Below are 7,038 nucleotides of genomic sequence, written 5' to 3' on the forward strand. Positions count from 1 at the left end.
AAGAAAGTCAAAGGCTAGAGCTACGTTATTTGCTGCAGTCTCATCAGAAATCTTTGTTAGGATTATGACAATGAAATTGACGTTTGAGGTCTAGAGTTTCCTGAAGAAAGAATACGAAGGAGATGAAAGGATCAAGGGAATGTGTATTCTCAACCTTATCAGAGAATTTGAACTTCAAAAGATGAAGCATTCAGATACAGTTAAAGAGTATTAAATTCAATAAAGTTACGAAAAAATAACTTATCTTTTACAAAATGTCATGATCATTATAAAATGCAATATTAGTTTATTGAATATCATCATTTTGACATTCACCTATCCAAAAAAGTAAAGATTAAAAAATTAATTAAAAAATAGAGAACCTTTAATAACATATTACTCCATATAAAAGGTAATATTGTTGATATACAACTTTGAATAGAGAAGTGGATTACTGCTGAAATGTAATTGCTCTTTGCAAAGATGAAGTTTGAGGATAAGCATAACTTTAAAAAGCAGAATGATTATTAAATTACATATATTTGTCTTGTTGACCAAAAAAAAAATTAAAAATTTCCTCCATTTTGGAATAACCTCCCTCTACCCTCCTGTCCCCCCCCCCCCCCCCCTCAAAAAAAAAACAAGAAGAATAAAAGTACCGTATAGTCTATAGAAAGTGTCAGTTGAAACTTGAAACTAGGAGGTAGGAGGAAATACAAAAGAGTTTAACTTCACATTGATATTTGATAGATAAACTTTTTAACAATATCAAGTCACTTCAAAGTCATTTACATATCTTTTTTTTTTAATTAACATGAGTTATAGCTTGGGTGGCCAAGCATCAAACATCGATGTTGTATCTACAAACAGTTTAATGCATTGAAAAGTAGACTCGTACAGATTCAATTTAATGGATATATCACCCCATAACTCAAAGTATATTTAGAGAAATGCTCAGTGATATTAGACCCAAATTTAGGTCAAATTATAAATGTAACTTGCGACAACTTTTGTCGTGTTTTGTTTTACAACTTATTTGACATAAAAACTAAACATACAAATATTATATTATTGAATTACCTTAAAATGTGACCTCCTCAGTATATTAAGCTGGGAGCGAAGATTTGCATAGAACATGCGAACTAAGTCTTCATAGACCTTTGGAGGGGTCAGGGAAAAAATATTTCCCAACCTTGAAAAGTAAAGAAGTCTTTTACCTTGAAATTTAGGGCTTCCATCCTTTCCAAATTGATGATCCTTCAGTAAACAAGGCCATACTTTTCAAAATTGGTGATCTTATTTTGAAAATTATTTTTTTAAAAAGTATTTTTGGTGAGAAATAATTTCTATTTAGTTAATTAACTAAAAATTACTTTTGAACAACAATTAGTATTTGATAAAACTTTTAAAAAGTGCTTCTAAGTTTTGTTTTCTCAGAAGTAATTTTCAAAAAAGTACTTTTGGGAAGAAGTTATGTTTTTCTATTTTTCTCAAAAATTATTTTTGATTATATTCAAAAACATATTTTTACTTTTAAAAGCTTGGCCAAACACTTTAACTTTAGAAAAATATATTTTTTGTCAAAAAGAAGCTTAGACGAAGCTATTTACCTGGAAAAAAAGAAAGATATTAAGTTATATTATTGCTGATAATATATTATTGTGTAATAAAAACGAGGCCTCTTTTTTATCGTTAGGGAGTATGCCATCCTGCAAATATGCAAAAATACGATTGCGCCAGTCCCAATTCAGGTTTATGGTTCTTACCTCGATGTGCTCTATCGACGAGCTTAGGAGGTGGATCACATTCCGGTCTCCGGTTTTAATATTTTTGGTGGCTGCTGCTAATTTGGTGAATCCGTCCGCCTCGATGTTCTGGGCTCGGGGGATCTTGTCGAGCTGACATTCGACAAACTCGGGTATTAGTTTGCAGAGTTCGGCCTGGTATTTTTTAACCTTTGCTCCTTGATTTGGAAAGTCCCCCTGTGACTTGGTTGACCACGAGCTAAGAATCGCAGCGCAACCTTAGTCGCTTCACCCCGTATTTGAGTGCTAGTCTCAGTCCTGCAATTACGGCCTCATACTCGGCCTCGTTATTAGTCATGTCTGGGTACCTTATGGATTAGCGAATCACTTCGCCTGTTGGGACTTCGAGTACGAGTCCCAGCCCAGACCCTGACACGTTAGACGCGTCGTCGTGGTACAGGACATAGAGGTCTTGTATATGGGAAGAAGTGTGGATGACTTCCTTTTTGACTACGGGCATTATTTTTGCACCGAAGTCAGCGAGGACCTGTGACTTTATCGCCGTTCGCGGCCGATATGTAATTTCGTGCTCGCTTGGCCAATCTGGCCGATAGTTTGGGTTTATGTAAAATTCTTCTTAAGGGGGAAGTCGTGACGACGGAGATGGGGTGGCATTGGAAATACAGTGTAAGCTTTCGTGAAGCTACGACTAAGGCTAGAGCTAGTTTTTCAAGATGAGGTTATTTGGTCTCGGCGTCCACTAGTGTCTTGCTAATGTAATAGATGGGAGATTGCGTACCTTTATTTTCTTGGACTAAGACTGCGCTCACAGCTACTTCAAACACAGCGAGATAGACGAGGAGAAGCTGTCCTGGTTCTGGTTTTGAGAGCTACGACCGCGAGGACAGGTACACTTTTAACTCCTTCAGGGCTTGGATGCACTCAGGAGTCCATTGGAGGCCGTTATCCTTTTTGAGTACACCGAAGAACTTGTGGCACCTATCGGAGGATCGTGAGATGAACCTAGAAAGGGCGGCGATGCGACCAGTCATCCTATACACCTGCTTTGTTGTGGTCAAGTGCTCTGGTATCCTTTCGATGGCCTTGATTTGGTCGAGGTTTGACCTCAACACCACGCTGCGACAATAGGAAACCCAAGAATTTTTTTGAGGCCACGCCGAATGCACATTTTTCGGGGTTCAGTTTCATGTCGTATTGTCTGAGTATTCTGAAGGCTTCTCTCAAGTGGTCGATGTGATCCTCTTTCCTTTTGGATTTGACCAGCATGTCGTCGATGTAGACTTCCATCATTTTTTTGAGTTGTTCTTTGAATATTTTTGTCACCAGCCTTTGGTAAGTTGCCACAACATTGTTCAATCCAAAGGGCATGACTCTGTAGCAGTACGTCCCTTGGTGGGTGATGAAGGTGATCTTTTCCTGGTCCTCTTCCTCCATAAGGATCTAATTATAGCCCGAGTAGGCATCCAAGAAACTTAGTAGCTCGTGCCCAGCTGTTGCGTCGATGAGTTGGTCGATATGATGTAATGGAAATGAATCCTTGGGGCAAGCTATGTTCAAGTCGGTGAAATCTACGCACATCCGCCACTTGCCGTTCTTCTTTTTCACCATGACTCTGTTGGCGACCCATTGGGGATACTTCGACTCCCTGACGAAGTTGTTTTCTAATATTTTTTCCACTTCTTCGCGTACTGCATCATTAATTGCAGAGTTGAACTTATGCCTAACTTGCCTCACCGGAGGATAGAATGGATCGACATTCAATTTGTGTGTGGCGATTTCCTTTGGGATACCTGGAATATCTGCATGTCTAAAAGCGAACAAGTGTGCAGTATGAGTTAAAAATTTACGAAACTTACCAGGTTCTTGAAATTTGCAGCCGATGTAAGATTTCTTGTTATGGTCGTTGCTGTCCAATTGAACTGGACCGAGGTCTTCTATGGTCGATCCTGCGGCCCTGACTATATCAGGGTCCCACATGACGTCCTCGCCGTCATCGCATACCGACCTCGACCCTGTTGATTAGTACGCCTCCTTTTATTTATCCTTTGTTTGTTGGGTGGCCGTGTAGTCTAGGGCGATGCGCTAACATTCCTGGGATGTGCGATGCTCCCCTCGTATACTGAATATGCCCCAAGGAGTTGGGAATTTGATGACTTGGTACAAGATGGAGGGTAAAGCTCTCGTGGTGTGAATCCATGGTCGCCCTATTATGGCATTGTATGTCGTGTCCTGGTCCATGATGTGGAAGGTGATCTCCAGAGTGACGCCACCCGCCAAGACGGGGAGTGTGATCTCGCCAGATATTCGCTCAACTGCATTGTTAAATCATGTTAGTGTGATGCAGCGTGGCACTATCTTGTCCTCGAGTTTCATTTGAGTGAGTACTCGAGGATGGATAATATATGCGCCACTCCCATCATCTACTATAATTCATCTTACGTTGGTATCTTCGTAAAGTGATAACGAGAGAATCGTAGTGAGGGAAAGACAAACCGTTGGTATCTGACTTATCGAAGATGATACTTTCTTTGAGTTCATCATACCGTTCGTGGGTGATCGACTGTTTGAGCTTGTGGGTTGTGGTGAACTTCACGTTGTTGATGGGAGCATCATCCCAACCACCGATGATCATGTGGATGGTGCTGGCTGGCGAGGGCGGCTTCTGCGGCCCTTGATGTTGTTCACGTCCCCTGGCAAATTTTGTCCTTCCCCGATCGCTCAGCAATTCTTTGAGGTGTCCCTGTCACAGCATGTTTACGACCTCCTGTCTTAGGGTGATGCAATCTTCGGTTTTGTGTCCCCGCTCTTGATGGAACTCGCAGAGGGCGTCTGATTTTCTGGTATTCGGGTCCGACCTCATCTTGTGTGGCCACTTTACCTTTGGTCCGAGCTTGTCCAAGGCGTAGATGATCTCTGTAGGTGACACGTAAAAATTGTGAGCGGATAGTAAATGGGGCATACCTCTCTCATTCCGGTGAGTCTCTGTTCTTGATCTGGGTGGGCCTTCTTCATGGAGAGATGAAGATGCATCGATAGTTATGACATATGGGAGATGTCGTTCTCGGTTTGGTCGTGAGGCTACGGGATCTCTTTTGATATCATTTCTCTGATCCTTTCTGGATTCTGCTTGTACTGAGATCAGTTGATGAGTCGGCCCATTGAGGCCGTCTTCGTCTGCTCGAATTTCGGTACAGTAGGCATTATGTATTTCGTCCCAAGTTGTTGGGGGATATTTCATAAGCCGGCTTAATAATTTTCTTGTCGCCCTTGAACCATTTCAGCTTAGCCCATTTTGAAAAGTAGCTACCTCCATCCCTTCTAATACATTGGGCAAAGTTATTCTTACTCGGTAAAAACGGGCGAGGAAGTCCCTCAGTCCATCTCCCGGGGACTGTTTGATAGAAAAGATGTCATTCACTCTTGCCTCGGCCTTCTTGGCCCCGGAATGGGCCGCCACGAACTTATCGGCCATTTCCTCGAAGGTTTCGATGGAACGTGCCGGCAGTTGCGAGTACCAGGTCAATGCACCTCCCGTAAAGGTTTCACCGAATTTCTTTAGCATAACGGAGGATACTTGTTCCTTGGCGAGGTCATTGCCTTTCACAGCGGTGACGTAATGGGTCACATGATCCTCAGAGTCGGTTGTGCCATCATATATTTTCAGATAAGGCAACATTTTAAAAGTCTTTGGTATGGCATGTGGGGCAGCGCTATCACTATATAGCTGCTCGATGAACCGATCGGCATCTCTCTTCGGCAATAACTTAGGAGCGCCCGGTATTTTATTGAGCCTTTCTTGATGTTCTTTCATTTGGTCCCGAAGTGCCTTGTTCTCATTTTCCATTTCCTCCATCCTTTTCAGAATGGTTGGGAGAGCGGCGCCGCCTGCATGGTTAACAACATTGTGAGTAATATCTGTCGTCGGGGGTGGAGGGGGGTTGATCATGTTGCTCGTCCACTGGTGGTGCAACACAGGTTCTCGCATTTACTGCGGCTGCCTCAGCCTCCACGTCAAACTCATCATCTCCGTGGTGTTACCACATATTCCCAATGTAACATTTAGTTGACCTAGTAATATTAACATGCGTATCATTGATCTTATGCTATCTAGTATCTACCGCTTTTTTATTAGGGGTATTCAAATCGAATCGGAAAATCGCATCAGTTCGAAAAGTCAAACCAACCGATTAAAAAATTCGACTAGATTTGATTTGGTTTGTTATTGAGCAAAAAAGTTCAAATCAAGCCGACATATAAATATATAATTTTAATATATAATTTTTAAGACTTCATATAGAATTTTCTTTAAAATATATCTAAAAATATTTGGGATGTAATATTTAATATAACTATAAAGTGCATCTCCATTTTTATTTACTTTAAATAATGAATTATATCATCACTTTCTTACCAAGTGTTATTGAAATGAGGCATTCATATGTTAATATTTCTTATATCTTTTTCGAATGATAATTTAAAATTAAATATAATATCATATTGATTTTAATGTATAATTATTAAATTCGATTAACCTTGAAAGCGTATGTCAACGAAAAATTATTGTTAGACGACTAAGAAAATAACTATCATGTGTTGCTAAAAAAATGGTCCCATAAAAATATTTTAATAGATCATATATTTGTCAGTTTTTTAAATTTTTATTAAACATATGTTCACTTCTAAACGCTTGGCCAAACACTTTAACTTTAGGAAAATGTATTTTTGGTAAAAAAGAAGCTTATTTACCTAGAAAAAAAGAAAGATATTAAGTTATATTGTTGCTGATAATATATTGATTGTGTAAAATTTTTTATTTATTGTATCCGTGAGCAGAGTTGACTCGATAACTATAGGGGAGTGGTGAGTGTTTGTCTCAATATCCAACAAAGGTTGCTATTGAAAGAAAGGTAATAGATATTGAAGTGTTATAAATAGGAGCTCATTTTCAGCATTATTAGCAATAAAGACAACCTCTTCTAAGTTTTGTTTCACTGTGCTGACAAAACCAGGAAGAGCTAGTTACTGTCTCTATTATTTCTCTTAATTTTATTGTGTTGAAAATAAAGACAAATACGAGAGGAAATAAAGTACAACGAGAGAGATAGTTTTGGAAAAAATGGAGATGGAGACAGGCAGAGAAAAAGAAGATAACAACAATATTTGTGAAGCTGAAACTAATAGTAGTGTTGATTGGAGAGGAAGACCTTCAAACTCCATTAAACATGGAGGAATGAAAGCTGCAGCTTTTGTTCTTGGTATAAATAAAGTTTATATTATATTCCCTTTAATTTCT

This window comes from Nicotiana tomentosiformis, chromosome 1 (assembly GCF_000390325.3).
Source record: "Nicotiana tomentosiformis chromosome 1, ASM39032v3, whole genome shotgun sequence".
NCBI classification, from domain to species: Eukaryota; Viridiplantae; Streptophyta; class Magnoliopsida; order Solanales; family Solanaceae; genus Nicotiana; species Nicotiana tomentosiformis.